Source organism: Desmodus rotundus, chromosome 3 (genome assembly GCF_022682495.2).
Source record: "Desmodus rotundus isolate HL8 chromosome 3, HLdesRot8A.1, whole genome shotgun sequence".
NCBI classification, from domain to species: Eukaryota; Metazoa; Chordata; class Mammalia; order Chiroptera; family Phyllostomidae; genus Desmodus; species Desmodus rotundus.
Window position 1 is genome coordinate 121,054,001 of NC_071389.1, and position 17,629 is coordinate 121,071,629.

Here is a 17,629-nt window from a genome sequence, read left to right on the forward strand (position 1 = left end):
GCCCAGCCAATCGCAGGCAGCGGCAGGAGGAAAGGAGTTAGAGGGAGGAGGCGGGGCAACGGCCAGTCAGGACGCTCAGGAAAGGAAGAGAGGGAGGGGGGTGCGAAGGCGTGAGTCCCCCGCCCTGCACTCCAGGCACCCTTTCCCGACCACTGGGCAAGTTCTAGTCGCCAGGTGCGCGCTCGCCAGCGGGGGCGCGCTCTCCGGGTCCTCCCCTTAAACGCCCTCTGTACTCCGCTCGGCTCCCAGTCCCAGTCTGAGCCTTGCTATCCCGGCGCGCGCACGCGCGCGCGCCTGCCCGCCCCCAGGCTCCCCGCGGGCCGCATCACGTGACCGCGCCCAGCCAAGGCGGCGGCGGCGGCGGCGCGAGCTTCGGCGGCGGCAGCGGCGGCAGCGGGAGCAGCTGCGCCGCCAGCGTGGAGCGAGAGGCGTGTGGGTGTGAAAAGAAGGGAGCGCCAGACCGGAACGGGTGAGAGTTCTCTTTCCCTTGCCTACCCCGGTAGTCTTGTGGGCCACCCGGTGCAAACGGACTCATGCCCTAAGCTGCGCGCAGTCCCCTTGTGCTCAGCCGTCCTCTCCGGTGGCCGCGGGCCCCGCCCCGAGCGGGCCGGGCTGCGGTGCTCACCGAGGGGGCTGCACCCCGCCCGCCGCTGCCGTTGCGGATGGCGGCGTGAGGCTGCCGGTGCTGAGTGCGGCGCGCCCTGTGTGCGGCTTTTCGGAGCCGAGGAGGCGGGTCTTGCGGGGACGCGGGCGGCCACTCGGTGGCTGCCGGGCTCTGGGCGGGGGCCGGGCCGGGTGCCGCCTCCTCCTGCTCCGCCGCCTCCTCACAGTGAAGCGTGAGTAGGGAGCCCCGGCTGGTGGACGCCGAGCCTTTCGGCTCCGTGGCCGCCTCATTCTTTAGGTGCAATCGCACCTCCGCGTGGCGCCCCGAGCCCTAGGAGCCGGCTGCGGACACTCCAAGGACCGAGCCCCCATTCTCTGCGCTTCCCGCTGTCACTTACCCTAACCCCGACCCTCCTGTAGCCTCCTTTTCCTTTACTCCTTCGGAAAATGGTTCCTGCTGCCCCGCGAGGTGAGTGGCGGCCGCTGTCCGCCCGCGGCCGGGGCGATGGGACAAGTCACCTGCGGGAAGGCCGGGCGGAACACGAGGGTCGGGGCGTTGCGGAGAGGGCCCTGACAGCTGGGTGCCCCGCGGACTGCAGCGGCTTCAGCGGGTTCGGGAGAAGCCGTCCGGGGCGTTCTGGGGGCCTCTCGCAGGTTGTCTCCTGCCGCGCCCGCACCGGGAGATCGTAAAGGTGAGCGGGTTCCTGGGCGTGCGCCTCAGCACCGGGTCCGGCGGGAGGCCCCGCCCAAGACCCGAGGGACCGGGCTCGGTGGGGCTTAGCGTGTACACCCGCAGGTCTTCTCCGAGCCGCCGCGTCCGAGAGGTAGCTCATCCCGTCGCCGGCCGCCCCCGCCCGGCGCTTAGTGACCTTGAGGGCAACGGTGGCCGGCCCTCTTTCTCCGCGTCCGGAGAGGGTCACCCCGTTAATCCCCGGCTTGGAACCCATTTCAGTCTGCGATGGGGACGCCTCGTTGGACCCCGTTCGGGAATGATTGATTCGTGTCACACCGGACGGTGATTCCCTGCGAGTTGGAGAGCCTCCGTCTCGCCTTTCTCCCGGCGTCTGCCCCTTCGCGCCCCCGAGGATGTTCCCGGTTGCTTCCGATTTGCGCTTTGGGATTTAGTTTAGGAGAACAAAAAAAGAAAAAAAAAGAAAGAAATACCGTGTGTTTTCCAACTCCCTCTTTGGAAAGGGTCAGTGAGAAAGAACCGCATTCCAGTTACGAGGTGGGGGGTGTGCTCCCTTTAATTCATCCTGCAGGAGAATCCTGTGGCTAAGCTAGTGAGCGACCCCTGGTCCTGCGCCGCGGTCACTAGCCAGGTTGGACTCTGTGCGCATTGCATTCACCAGTTTTCTGCGGGACTCGCAGCACTGGAAAGTGTGCTCGTATCCTGTGCGGTGCAGCGGGCTTGATGCCTGGGGCAGGGCAGGGGGTCCTCAGGGTGGGCTGAAGGGATCTCTAAATCTGTGGAGGGATTGCAGGTGTATTTTTACAATCCCCCAACTGTGATCTTGGGTTAGATCGCAGTTGCCACTTAGGCTGCTGTGCATTCCACTTTTCTGGGTTTATTAATAATCTAATGGCATCTGTTGGTATTAATTGCTGTTCGTGATAAAGTAGTTAGGGATTTATTTTCGTACGTGTGTAGGTATATGCTTGTGTCTATCTTGGACTATCTACCTTTCAACATGGAAGCCTTTGTTGTGTTTAACCTCCCCTACCTGAGGACAGTGTTATTTTAAAATAAAGCGTTTATACAGCGTGGGTGTATTTTATAATAAGAAGTACTTGTAAGGATTTGCTTTGTCTGAGGCTCTGCTGGGGCAGAGGGTGTGTAACCCTTTGGATGGTGGCCCACGCGAGTGAATGGAGGGCCTTCACTGCTTGCCCTGCTGCTAGATTTCCCCAGACTCCCTGTCCTTGTGTGTGGCAGAGGCGGATTGCGGGAATTAGAGGGATTGGAGGAGAATCTGTTTCTGTACTTGTGCCTTTCTATTGAGTCCCTCTGCCCCTCTTTCTTTTTCAACCTGGTAAGTTCAAATTTAAACTAAATGGAGAACATTTTCTTTAAAGGGAACCTCTGAAAGCTAGTATATGACATGGGCTTATTTAGCCATGACTTCAAGGGGATGTTTTAGTTTCTACCTTGCTTTGGATGAGACAGTTAAATTGCTGTAATTAAGGGTGGATCTCTGTCCTGATTTTGGCTTGGGTGTAACTGCAAAGATCTTTGAAAAGTAACTGTTATTGCCTACCATATACTCTGCAAAACTGAGTCACAATAGGGTGAGTTGAGGACAGAGCGCCACCTTTAATTTAAAGTTTCATGATTTTTTTAATTAAAATTGTGAAAATTCTGAGTATGCCTTCTTGATTTTTATTGCAGTTGTCATTACTGACATCCTCATTTATATGTATAAGATGATTTTGTCTTCATGTTTCTGTAATTCCTCACTGCTTTAGGGGTAATTTCTGCAATTATATGGGAAATCATAGTTTTTAAATTGAAGCTTGGGGTTTAATGTAGGATTCTGCGATGAGGTGAGAAACTAGGGGTAATGAGGTCTGAACGCTTAGGAAAAGAAATAAATAATAGGCATATTGTAAGTGGCAACTGGCCGTTTTCACCAAATAAGGGTACCTATCAGCATGATTGTGGTCTTACAATTTTTTTTTAATTTGTGTGCTATTAACATTCTAAAGTAAACATGTAAAATTATTAACCTTGCTTGAATAAGGTATAGTAATTCTTTTTGTTTGTTATTCATCTTCCAACAGCTTGCCTTTTATGGTTTTACTGAGTTTATAATTACTGTCCCTGTTTTTATTATTATTTTTTTAATTTTATTTATTTATTTTTAGAAAGGGGAAGAGAGGGAGAGAAACACATGTGTGAGAGAAACATTGATGGGTTGTCTCTTGCATGCCCCCAACTGGGGACCTGGCTGGCAACCTAGGCATGTGCCCTGACCAGGAATCAAACGGGTGACCTTTTCAATTTGCAGGCCAGCGATCAATCCACTGACCCATACCAGCCAGGGCCAATTTTTTAATTTGGTATTGTTTTAAATAATACAAATTAGGACTTGCAGCAGGACTTACATTCAGAGTTATTAAAGACAATGTTGGAATAAATGGTTTCCATATATGGCTCCTCTCATATGTATCTCATATAAAATTAAATGGAGTTTTTAATGCTTAGAAACCAAATGCTGAAGTGACAGTTGAATTGTGAGATTTCCTTCCCTGCCGACTTGCTTCCTCTTATCCCCCTCCTTCCCAAATAAAAAATTTAAGGTACACTATCTCTTTACACTATCTCTCAGTCTCAGAAAGGTTTTTGATTATTGTGACTGCAAATATACCACAAAGAAACAAAGATTTAGCTCATAAGTAATGAATAAATTAATATGAGGATACTACCAAATGTAGTTTTAATTATAAACCACAAGCTATTATTGTCCTTCTATCTGCATTTAAATTTCAACACTTGGGATTTCTTTAGAAACTACTATAAAACATAAGCTGTTGACCAATAGATAAATTTTATTAAGTTAAAACTAAACAAATCTGCTTGAAGCGAAAGGTGGTTTATGCTTGTTCAATCTGTGGAAGGCTCCCAGTCAAAGGACTTTGAGCAATTAGGTTGATGCATGTATGCAGAGTAATTGCACATCATTATGCGTACTTTGATAGGATATCTTGATTCGGGGATTTCATTTGCCTGACAGACTTCATTTGGGACAAAACAATCTCTTACCATGTGAATTGAGTTGTATAGGTCAACAGGTTTTAAGAGGAATGGTTACTTACAACCATCATTGCTGGTCTTCTTCAGTACTAGCCAAAAAGAGTATTTGCCCTTTTTATCCTCTTATCTTTTTACACATATGCAGTTGAAACTGGTCATTTTCACTTTTTAATTCTGGAATTTTGTGATGAATGAGCAAAAAACAACCGAGTAATGATTAGGAAGTAGAAACTTAAGAATTATATTTTTACAATTTGGGTAAGAGTACGTACTCACCTAGTCGGAAAAGAGTAATTATTTTCTGGTAGGTGTCATGGTACATAGAAAGGTGCTGAGAGCAGCTTATTTTGGAGTTTATAAAATCTGAGATACCACTGAAGAAAATGATAAAATAGTTATGGGCATAATTTTCAAAAAGAACTTTTAAAAAGACTTATTTTTTAGCTTTTATGGATGTTCTGTATATAAATATATAGTGTCTTGTTAAAATTGATTATGGAAATTGTAAAATATATGGAAGTATAGAGAATAAATACAATTATCAACTCATAGTTTAATCATATCTGTACACAAGAAATAGATGTTATAAATAGCAACATAGTACAGGTAACTGAATTGATTTTTTTATGTTTTATATTTATAATTTACAGAATATACTTACAAATGTGCTCTATATCCAATTGAATCTGAAGGGTCAGTTTTTATGTTCATCGTTTCTGTATACAGTAGTCACCTAAAGATTATATCTCTCAAATTTTGCTCTCTTAATAACAATGCCTTTGATTTATGAAGTGCTGTACAATATTTCAGAATGTACTTTACATATTTTCTTATTTGATTCTCACAATATATGATCCTGTGAGATGAGTAAACAGTTGTACCATATTTCCCCGCCCTGCCCTGCCCCACCCCACCGCACGTCCCCACAAGTAAAATGATTTGTCTAGCTTCTAAGGTTGCATAGCCAGCAGCCAGATTAGCCAGAACTAGAATTTAGGTGACTTGTAGTTTTTGCTGCATTGCTTTTTCCATTATATGTGTTTATGTAAGTTTGTTAAAGTTACATATAAATTTATAAAAAATCAGTTTCTTACCAGAATACATTTTATAGTGTAATATAAACAGATTGGTTTGGGCTTAGCTTTATAAATTTAATCATTGCTTGTATTTGGTGTAATGTAAACAGTTCATAGCCTGATTTACTTACTTAACAGCTGAGTAAATGAATTTGAACATACTTGAAATACTACGTTTTTAATATTGGGGATTGGATTATTTTTAAGTTAGCAATTTTGTTTTCAAAGACCTGTTGGTCTCTGAAATGATTTAGGTGTGTCTTAAATCTTAAGTTAAAAATAAAATGGCTTACGTTCCTTCTTTTAATTCCTGCTATAATTTTTTTATGTACTTGTTTTTCTTCCACAACATGTTTATTACCTAAATCTTCTTGAAATATTAATTTATGTAATAAAATTCAGTTTAAAAGTCTGAAGTCAAGATATTTTAGTTCTTGAAATCCAAAACCTTATTATATATCTCACAAGAAAGGTAGTGGTTCTCCAGCATTAGTGTGCATGAAGATCACCTGGGGAAGTTAATGAACATGCAGGTTCCCTGGCATTGCCTCTGAAATTCTGATTCAGCAGATTTGGGGTGGGGCCCAGTATCCGCATTTTGAATAACATTGATGTTGAATTCATAACTAGGTTAAATTATATTATGGAGTAGAGATGCTTTTATAAAGTAAAATTAGAAGGACATCATTGATTTATTGTGTTGGCCAAAAAGTTTGCTTGGTTTTTTACGTAAGAAGACTCTGGTAGTGCTTAGCTATCTTTAACTTCATTAGAAACGATTTTGTTAGATTGGATTGTGACAGCTGTCAAAGTCGGCATGCGTTTTTAAAAAACATCAAAATTGGTGATTTTTGTGCAGCAATTTTAATATTGAAGATGGAAGAAAATACACATTTTCAGCATATTATTATGCTTTATTATTTCAAGAAAGGTAAAAAGACAGCTGAAATGCAAAAAATGATTTGTGCAGTATATGGAGAAGGTGCTGTGACTGATCAAATGTGTCAAAAGTGGTTTGCAAAATTTCTTGGTACTGTTGACCTTTGGGCCAAATGATTGCTTGCTGTGAGGCTGTCTTATGCATTGGAAGATGTTTAGCAGCGAGCCAAGTTTGATTTATGGACTTGGCGGTTTTGTGATAATTGGGAAATTGATAAATTGAAAATATTTGTTACAGGTATGCATTGTCTTCTTTCAGAAGGTCCACCTCTGGTTCAGTTACTTATTAAACACTGTAAACTCCTAGACAGAGAACGTTCTTCTTTTTTGTTTTCATGCCTCAGTGCCTGCCATTTCCAAATGACTTGAACATGGGGGCTTATTTGTAAAAATAATGCATGCTGTGTCAATGTAGTACTGTACCTTTATGCTTCATTCTAGCTCTTATTTTTTGTTAGCAGGAAAGACATTGGCTGTTCCTTCAAACTAAAAGGACATAAATTGGTGAATAAGTAGTGGTTTTTATTAGTTCCAGTTAACAAGCAGCTGTTCCTTCAAAACCAGAATTTTAGTACATAGTGATCTTTAAAGAATATTAATGTCATGACTAGTAACTTACATCGTGTGCATTCAGACAGAAGTTACTGCTCTTTCACTTAAACATTAAATAACAGTTCGTGTAGTTCAGCAATCTGTTGTAAGGTCCATTTATTGTAAACTGATCTGACCTTTTGAACTGTTTTATCTAATAGTATATGCTATATATGGATTACTTTCTCTTTAAGACGAGTTTTAAGATGCTATTGTTTTTGCTTCATTTATAATAGTATAGTAAATAGTTGCATCTGTATTTAAAATACACTTTATAATGAAATTAATTTCAAAGCAGGTCCAACTCAGGGCTGCCTGACATTGTTTTTGTTTGTTTGCTCCAAAACTTAGGTTTGTTGGCTATGCTTTAGGATCATATTTAGGAATCATGAGTTACAATTACAAGTGATTGTAGAAATCTAAACTAATAAAGTATTCTGGCAGTGGGATCCAGATAAACTATAGGTCAACTTTTCACCATATTTTTTAAAGCTATTTTTTTAAATTTAGTTTTTCCTAGGGCAGTTATCACCTATTCTAAACAGTATGCAGTGTTTTTAGTTACCTCTGCAGTATTATTTGTATTTCTAAGTACAATCACTCTCAACAGTATAGTTTCTCAAAATCTTGGATACCCTCTTTCTGTTAATATTCCTGTCACCTAGGCCTCTGGAGAAGGAATAAGGATAGTTTTGAATGGACCAGTGCTTGCTTACACTGTGAAATCTGAGATTATACTGCTTCACTGTAAACCGGTATAACTACTGTAAAGACCCGATAAATTTAGGAGTAAATGTTGTTATTTTCTGAAAAGTAGATCTGAAAAATGATTTTGACTGTGTTCAAAAGATTTTAATGTTTAAAAAGGCGTTTTTTTAAATGACTTGGTTATTAACAATGTGGATTTATTATTCATTGTATTAACTCAGTGAATTGTCTCCCAGAAGGATTTTAAAGTGTCTTTTACTCTCAAAATTCCCAGATCTGCTGCAGAATTTTTTATTTATTCATTTTTAAGTATCCTTACTGCTGCCATTTCTTCCCTAAAACTTTCAGTGGTTCCTCATTTTCTCTTTATCAACATGTTACATGACTCTGGAGGCCTTTTATAAAATAGCTCCATGTTTTCTAAGGTGTATTTTAGAACACTGGTTCTAAGAAACATTAATAGGAGTTTAATGGGGAGGGGAGAAGGGCAAAACCCAAACTCAAGGTACGCTGATTTATGCAGTTTTCCCATTTGGGACTTCTTCCATACTTCGATATGGTAATATGAACTGAATTTATCGAATTGTATTTAGTGTTTTGCGCCCCTGTTTCACAGAATCTTTTTTTAGTGGAGCATCTCCTCTGGTACTTTCTATGTTATCTAACCAGGATCACCACTTTGCACACCTCCATGGGGTACTGTTCACTTAGAACACAATATGAATCGTGTTTCCTGGAGTTGAGAGCAGTGTTGCAGTACTGCTGACTGCTCACTACACAACAGTCATACAGTCTGGCCATGTCCTACACACATCCTTCTCATTCCTTTTGCTGTGACTTTATGTGTGTTCTTCCTGTCACCTGATAGCACCCTCCCTTTTCTTGTCCGTCTAAATATTCTCAGCCTTCAAAACTCAGCATTAGTTTACTTTTCCCAGTCATCACTCATTAATTTTTTTTGTCCGAATTTTTCTACATTTGTAGTCTGGATCATATACTTCCCATCTATTACATGCCTTTTTGTCTTGGTCAGCAATGTTTAATCAGTATCTTTGGACATATTGGTTTAGGATTTAGATACTGTGTAGCTTACATTGTTAAGGTAAAGAAGATGAATTTAAGGAATTTTTCTTGGAGAATTTTAAAGCCTTTTTTACCTCTGAAATTTAAACTTTGCTTAGATGGATTCATGGGACAACCTTAAGAATATCATCTGGATTGATATTCTTAAGATGTGCTTGTTGGATCTGTAATCAATCAGCACATTGCAGAATGTAAAATGCCATAATTTGAAACATATATTATGGTTTGAAATTTAAAACATGATATTCCTGTAGTTTACTATTCATTGACATGAATATTATGAAGTTAAGTTTTTAAATATCTGTTTACTGCAGGCTGTAATTTTTCTGAGTTATTTTCTGTGAACTGAGGGTGAACTGTAAGTTAGCTTATGACCTGATGCAGAATCACTATAGACATCAGGAAGTGTAGGTATATGGTCTCTGTTAAAGTTTAAAGCATAATGATGTGATTTTTCTTCTAACTGCCTTCCTTAGGTCCAGAAAGGACAGCCTATACCTGACTTCATTATTTCTTACTGAGTGTTTGTGTAATTTCAAACATTTGAGTAATTAATGATTTATGTTGATTTAGTATGTAAATTATGAGTTGTAATTTTAAACATGTAATGTTTATATAAATTTAGTATGTAAGCCATTATAGTTTTTAAAAAATGCTTGAAATGGTTTCTCTCCAGAGATTATTTTCCAGTTATTAGCACAGCTGAAACTGTACAGGTGCACTGCTGTTGAATGTTCTCCCATCCCTTTTAAATTTTATAGACCCTAATTGTTGGCTGGGTATAACAGATGGAATTCTAAGACTTGTTCTTGCTTTAACATTGCAATAATAATCATAATAAAATTGTTGATCAAGAGAGAAAGGTAGAATGGTTTTGGAAGTGAAAAAATAAAAATAAATCTGTCAAGGCATACATCAGTGGAACTAGCAAAAGTGAAATGGCTTACAGCATGATCTTTTCCTGTTGGATTTTTATCTTTTGGGGGACACACGAGGATGATTTGGCATATACTCTATACTACCTTGCTAATACCTAGAGTTATGCAAGCATTTCATTTCCTTTGCGATAATTCTGTCCTTTTCTACTTATACCCCAAATTAAGTGAGTGATGTTTTAACTGTGCCGACTTACAAACTTCAGGTGCTTACTTTGGACACTCCTGACAACTAATACTGTAGTGGAGAACTAAGTTAAAGGACACCAGTGCAAATAATAATAAGAGGACTGAAAACAAGGAAGGTCAGTCTGTGAAGTGGGAAAGAGATGACACATCAGGAAAAGGAGATCCTCTAGCATCCAACCCTCTGGATGTCAGCTATTAGGGGGGGAAAAATAATTAGTCAGTTATTCACTACGAGCACAGTGGATTTAGGGTAAAGTTTAAATTCACCTGCTGCCTCTATGAATACTGGAACTTACCTGATTCTCTTGTCTCTGGACCTCTTACCATAGCATCCCTTTAAGTAGGAATGCCCACCTTTCTCAGAGCCTGTGTATCTTTATGGTATTCCTATGTGTGACTGGACCTAAAACTTCTGATTTTGGCTTTTATTCTGTACTGTTATCTTAAGTTCTCCCCAGATTTAAATTTCAGTGTAATCTTCACCAGTACAAGGCTAAATGACCTTGGGTAAATCTCTTGGTTTCTTTGTTACTATCCACCCCCCCCACACACACATACACACAAAGTACAAAATATAAAGTCAGAGAGTTTTATTAATATTCTTTCTTGGAAGGTTGACTTTAAAAAATATTGTTTGGACATAATAGGTCTTCTCTACCTCCCACATCAGACTTAACCATTTAGTTCTTTTAGGTTTGCCTCCAGTACTGTTTTTTAACTAGCTTGTCATCATTTAGTGTTTTATTTTGTGCTGTGCTGTATATCACTAATGAAGGTGATTTAGCTTTTCAATAAATGTGTTTAAGGTTTCTGGTTAAAGAAGTTGCCTGTAACAGGCATTTAACTCTGCTCCCTGACAAAAGTATACTCAAATGTGAGTTAAATGAAGTTCACATATTTATGTTAAGATTCCCAGCCTTCTTCCTATCCCGAGCTTTCAGGGTGTTGGCCAAAGTTTGTCTTTTCCAAGGACTCTGACCAGCTTGATGGAAGGGACCTAAAGATTCTGACATTGGCTCTGTGTTTGTATGATGGGATTATCTAAAGAAAATGTCTCGGGCTCCCCTGTGTTCATTGCAGCACTGTTTACAATAACCAAGATCTGGAAACAACTCAAGTGCATGCCCATCAGTAGATGAGTGGATAAAAGAGCAGTGGAACCTTTGTACAATGGAATACTACTCAGCCAAAAAAAGAAGGAAATCTTACCCTTTGCAGCAGCATGGATGAACCTAGAAAGCATTATGCTAAGCGAAATAAGCCAGTCAGAGAGTCAAAGACAAGTGCCATATGATTTAACTTATATGTAGAATCTAATAAACAAAAAACAAACTAGAAATAGACTCATAGATACAGAGAACAGACTCATAGGAGGGGTGTTGGGGAGCTTGGTGAAAAAGGTGAAGGGATTTAGAAAAAAACAACAACAAAAAACATATAGACACACACCGGTGTACTGATTACCGGAGGGATGGTGATAGGGACAGGTAAAAGAGGGTAAACGGGGATAAATGATGACAGGAGACTAGACTTTGGATGGTGAACACACAATACAATATACAGACGGTGTTTTATAGAATTGTACACTTGAAACATACAATTTTATTAACCAGTGTAACTCCAATAAATTCCATCTGAAAAAAAGAAAATGTTAGTCTCCCTACAGTGAAGTCCATAGTCAGAAAGCCCCCATGTGAGTCCAAAACTCACAGCCTGGAGTTTTATGTATTTACAGCCTTATTAAGTTATAATTGACACAAAGTAAGTAGTACATATTTAAAGTGAATATGTTGAGTTTTGATGTATCTGTACTGCAGTGAAACTACCACCCCAGTCAAATTAACGAGCACCACAATCGCCCTAAAAATTTCCTTGTGTTGTCTTGTAATCTTCCTCCTCTCCCCCAATCCCACCTCATTTTTTCTTTAGGCAACCACTAATCTGCTTTCTGTGACTACAGACTGATTTGAATTTTCTAGAACTTTATGTACATGGAATTATACAGTATGTGCTCTTTTGGTCTTCCATTCCGCATAATTATTTGAAATTTATCCATGCCATGTATATTAATAGTTCAATCCTTGTTATTGCTGATAAGGATTTTATTATATAGGTATGCCACAATTTGTTTACTCATTTATCAGTTGATGGACATTTGGGGTTCCAGTAATATATAGTGTCTGTTTAGGTATCTGTCCCCTTTTAACTAGATTGTGTTTGTCTTACTGAGCTGTAGTTTCTTTACATACTCCACATAAAAATACTTTGGGAAGCATTTGTGTTTGTGCTGAGTGTGGGAGGAAAAATGGTGCCGAAAGATTGTGTGTGTGTGTGTGTTGTGTGTGTATCTTCTGAAACTGAAGAAACAAGCAGGAACACTGTGAGTAGAGATGGAGTTAGGTACTAAGAAGAAAAGCACCTGTTGCCTCTGAGGAGAAAATAAGGTAGGGGGAGTAAAAGAACTGCTGATGTTTTAAAAAACTGATAAATAAAAGGCCTTGTAGATCTGTTTTTTGAAACAAACTTTATGTATGTGTAAGTTTGTCAAGATTAAAAATGAATTCATGTATCTGTAGATAACTCAGATATGTCACCTGCCATTTAATTCTTATGTCTCTGTGCAGTCTGGTGTGATTTAGTATTTGAATAAATGAATCCATTTTTACAAAAGTGTGAGTGAGTAGCACACAGGGCTTGACCAAAGACGACTTCAGCAAAGACAATCCACAGACAACTTCCTTGATTTCTTTCTCAAGTCTTCCTCCATTTTGCAAATTCAAGTTCAAGTTCATCATTCCTTTATTATGTAGAAGTTGGTTGCCATCTGTGGGTTTTTTTGCATTTCCCTTGAGATGTTCCTCATCACCACACCATCACTCTATACCCACACCAAGCAGCTCATAAACCCCATAAAGACGTTTTCTAACCAGTTACATATTGCCCATTCCCTATGAAGGATCTGGTACATGATTTCTTCATTTCTCATCTGTGTAAGTATATATTCTTTTTAATGTTAGAGTTTAATCCCATGGAATGTTGACTTAAGGGAGACTCTTCAATAAATCTGTTAAGGAGTACACTTCTATAGATGTGTCTTCACAGTTGACCATATTTTAAAATCCCATTGCCATTATTAACTCCCTGTCTTCCCTTTGGGAACTTGGTATTTGACTGAATCTCTTCATATTGCTTTCTTTGAGGGAAGTAGAATCTCAGAGAAGACAGCAGTCATCTCTTAAAAGATATTTGAATTCAGTCCTTGCTTGGTGGCTTATTTGGTTGGAACATCGTCCCATACACCAAAAGGTTGTGATAGATCCCCAGTCAGTGCACATACCTAGGTTGCGGGTTGGATCCCTAGTCAGGACAGAGGCAGGAGGCAGCCAGTGGATGTTTCTCACATCAGTGTCCTCAGTCTCTCCCTCTCCCTCTAAAATCAGTACCTATGTCCTTGGGTGAGTATTAAAAAAAAACCAGATGTCAGAATTCAGAAGAGAAAAGAAAATGTTCTTTTGCCAAGGTGCCATGAAAATTGACCAGTTCTAAAACACACTAGATATTTTGACTAGATAAAGGGGACTTAAAATTATTGAAAATTTAAAGTGAACACCTGTGCACCTACTTTCCACCTGCCAGGTACTGTTCTGAGCAACTTATAAATATTATCCTGTTTAAATGAGTGGGTTCTGTGAAATTTTGAGGAAAGATATTCTCTGCTAAAAAAGGGTTATTAATGATTTTAAGGGGAACTTCTAAAGTACAGTGACTTACATAATATTTTTACCAATTTAAAGTGTAACCATACCAATTATATGATGTTTGGAAAAAACAGAACAATGTAAAAGTGAAAAAAAAATCACTCATAATCCTACCGCTGAAAAATAGTCCATTTTAACATTTTGATTTATTTTCATCTTAAAAAATTTGTGCACCTATTCACATGCTTGAGATAATGCAGGTATAAGTGTGTGCTTTGAAAAAAAAGTATATCATTTTCTTATGTCATTAAATTTTTTTAATTAACATTTTAATGAGTGTAATATTTCATCCTATGGCTATTCCCTTATTGTTGGATGTTTGAGTTTTAAGTTTTTCCTCTTACATTAAATAATCCTGCAGTGAATTATCTTTATTTGTAGGTGTTTATCTTCATTTATAATTTTTTTCTTTTTAAATTACTGGGGTAAGGATTCAAGTAGTTTGTTATCTTTTGGTTAAAATTTTCTGCCAGTCTTGGGGCTGGTTAGGTTTTTGGGATTCTTTATCTTTTCTTGCTGTGCATGTAGTTCATGCCATTCATTTCTAGGCCTTTGCTTTACTTTCTCAAATTATAGCACTTTTTTAAAAAATTAATATTTCATTTATTTTTTCATTGATTTTAGAAAGAGAGGTAGGGCGACAGGGAAACATTGATTTACTGTTCCACCCATTTATGTACTTATGGGTACTTCCTGTATGGGTCCCGACCAGGAATTGAAACCACAACCTTGGCTCAGCGGGACAACACTCTACCTAGCCAGGTCTATCATAGCACTTCTAAAAATTCGTATTCTGTTGTTGTTTGCATGTTCGACACCTCCATGAGATGTTCAGTTTGAGAACAGGGACTGTAAATCTTTCAGTCACTTGCCCTTTGATGTTCTTCATGACTCTTGAATAAGCGTCTGGTGTCCAGTCTTGAATTTAAATCTACTTACATTGGACTCCAGTATAATGTTCATTTTGTCTCTCCTTAGAAACTGTAATAGATTTGAGGTAAATTTATATATCACAAGGCACTGTTTCTTTTAACTCCAGCTGAATAATATGCCAACCGAAAGATACTTTTGAAAATGAGAAATATTTTGTTTTAATGAGGCTACATAAATTTAAATCTTTCTGAAACAGTTCTACCATCCTTGCTTTTAAAAGGTAGGGCAGACTTTACTAAGTGGAATAGAGTACTAAGAGGGCCGTAAAAATGGAAGTTACTTTTATTTCGAAATGAATAGATAAACAGCTTTTCTATTGCATTGGTTTTTCTATAAAATAAAAGGCACATACTTCATTTTCACCAATAACTTTATTGGTTTGGATATTTGGATAGTTTGAGTATGTCGGCTATCTCCTGCTATTGGCTTCTAGTGGTAGAGACCAGGGGTGCTGCTAAACATCTTCCAGTGCATGAGACAGCCCCACAGCAAAGAATCATTTGGCCAAAATGTCAGTAGTACCAAGAAACTTTGCAAACCACTTTTGACACGTTCGATCAGTCACAGCACCTTCTCCATACACTGCACAAATCTTATTTTATTGCATTTCATTTGCATTTTTACCTTCCTTCAAATCATAAAGTATAATACACTGAAAATGTTACGTGTTTTCTTCCATCTTCAATACTAAAATGCCTACACAAAAATTCACCAATTTTGATAAGTTTATTAAACTCATGCTGATCACAATACAGTCTAACAAAATTGGTTCAAATGAAGTTAAAGACAAGCACTTACTAGAGTCATCTTATGTAAAAAACCAAACTTTTTGGCCAACCCAATAAAATACGTCTTTACAAATTAATATGTATCTTCTTTTTTATAGTGGAGACAACTCTACAGAAATGCAACATACAGACTTTTAAATGCAATGTGTGTTAAGAGGTAATGCAAAAAAGTGAAGGTTTTGTAGTGTATATGAAATAAAACCTTAAAGTTTCAGGAAGGTGTCCAAGCAGACTCTTCCTATGACATTGTAACTGACTTTTATTAATCCTCAGACCTTGAAGGGAAAACTTAAGATTTTGGAGAAATGTATGTCTTCAAAAAATGTTCTGTGATCACTGCGCTAGACAGCAACAGTTGTGACCTGCCAGAAAGAGGCTGTCATGCAGAGCTTTAAGTCAGCCCCAGCCAGTGTGTCCAGTGTTCCTTCTCAGTTTCTTTTTTTGTTCAGTGATTCATCAGGTGCTGTGTGCTTCCAAGGAACCAGTGTAATTGTGTGCACATGTCCCCTTCCTGGTCTTTGATCTCGCCTGTATCGAAAGGGGATATATTGTTTCTGGCTATTCTTAAACATAGGAGAAAGGCATTTTGGAGTCAGCTGTCGAACCTTCAGATCTCAGTAATTTCATGATATGTTGGTAGTGACACCTGTCCTTCTGTCACAATTACTTTTGAAGAATTTTTTTTAAGTTGCTCTGAACTCTGCTTTTATATCCACATATAGCCAAGGTTGAGAGCCAAGCTCTGAGTTCTGAGCTGTGTCATAATCTTGCAGTTGCCCCTATTGTCTTCTTTCTTGATTCATATTGAATGTTTCCCCAGGCAGAGGCTATACTGGTGAAGGTCTTTGTGCTGAAAGGGGAGAAAACATCTTAGAGGAGATTCTTTGGCCGTGTCCCTTCAATATTCAGTACTAGGTAGCCCCATAAAGCAGGTGCCACAAGAAGATGAAAGGAAGAAGAGTTTTGAATCATGTGAGAAGATCTAGAGAGATTATCATTTAATTTAAAGCTGCAAATGTACACAAAGAGTTTGGAGTTATCTAAAATCACTGGATTATAGTGGTATTGAGGGCTTTAAGATGACAACCTTAGAAGTGGGGTGAATGGGGGAGGAAGAGTAGCACAGACGATAATTGATTAAATGTAACTTTTTTATGTCTAGTTAGTAGATATACATCAATATATATGTAAATATCCAAAGCAGGTGTGTTTTTCCCCTCTCAAGTGCTGCCTCTTAATTAACTAGAAAAGTTTTAGGTATAAAAAAATAAAGTGTACCAAAATATCTGTAGCGTGCATTCCTATAATGTTGATGTCATTGAATTACTGGTCTTGTGGAGTGAACCTTAGTGGACTAATTGCCATCTAGAATACCTCTGAAATGGGAAGGGGTGAAAGAAGGAGGAGGCTAGCAGAATGGGGAGAGGTGTGGGATAATTTCCCATAGCCTGAAGGCTGTTATTTACCTAGCTTCCTGAACCCTGTAAAACAAGTAGAGAACCTAGAAATTGGCAGTAAAAGCCCTCCTAGAAGCCAGGATTCCTTGAATCAAAACTCTCTGTCTCACTCCACTTTGTGTTTATTTCCTGTGTTTACTAGTATTTTATATACATTTCATATACATTTTGATAAGGTTTCTTGGAACACCGCAGATGAGACTAAATTTGGAGAAACTGGAAAGGTTGTTCAGAGGCAAGCATAAGCATTACAAGAAAGAATTGAAAGCTGACATCTTGACAGTGAAAATGGAGGTTTTTAATATCAAAATAGGAATTCACAAAAGTTAATAGAAAATTTGGTTCAAAACAGAAGCTCTCTGCTGTTCTTCCCAGCTGGAGTAGCCTCATCTGGACTAGTCATCACAAAAACTCCTTCATTGAAGCCCTCTCAGCCTCTCCAGAAATTTGGATGCTTCTCTCCAGCACTTACTGAATTCACGCGTGTCTATCCAGTAGACACTGAGTCCCCTGTGCCACTCTGTCTCTGCCATCACAGTGTTCACTTCACGTCATACCCAGAGTTCATATTGTGTTACAGACATGTTCATCCTGCTCGTTATTCTGTGACATACTTTGTACATCGTGCTCCCCTTGCCTAAATTCCCCGTATTACAAAATACTGTTCTTTTTTCAAGACACTTTAAAAGTCAGGCTCGGAGAACCAAGATGGCGGCGTAGGTAGACACACTGCGCCTCCTCGCACAACCAGAACTGACAGAGAATCGAACAGCAAGGGGGACCAACACCAAGGAAACAGAAAATAATCATTCATC

At 39.4% G+C, this 17,629-nt stretch overlaps 1 protein-coding gene and 1 long non-coding RNA gene across 6 annotated transcripts in view; one reads left to right on the forward strand and one right to left on the reverse strand.

The window, feature by feature from the left end:
• Nucleotides 1–625, reverse strand: part of LOC123480792 (uncharacterized) — a 17,040-nt gene extending 16,415 nt beyond the window's left edge. For both annotated transcript variants that reach the window (XR_011651019.1, XR_011651018.1), the window contains exon 1: nucleotides 496–625. This is a non-coding gene — a long non-coding RNA (uncharacterized lncRNA). The remainder of the gene's footprint in view (nucleotides 1–495) is intronic.
• The window catches only part of ATP2B1 (ATPase plasma membrane Ca2+ transporting 1), a 120,181-nt gene continuing 102,606 nt past the window's right edge, over nucleotides 55–17,629 (forward strand). Inside the window, exon 1 of one of the 4 annotated variants that reach the window (XM_053921001.2) lies at nucleotides 55–469. The gene's annotated coding sequence lies outside the window, so the exon portion shown is untranslated. Of the gene's footprint in view, nucleotides 470–826; nucleotides 1,296–17,629 lie in introns of those variants that run through there. The other 3 variants (XM_024571411.3, XM_024571330.4, XM_024571290.4) reach the window with 3 other exon arrangements.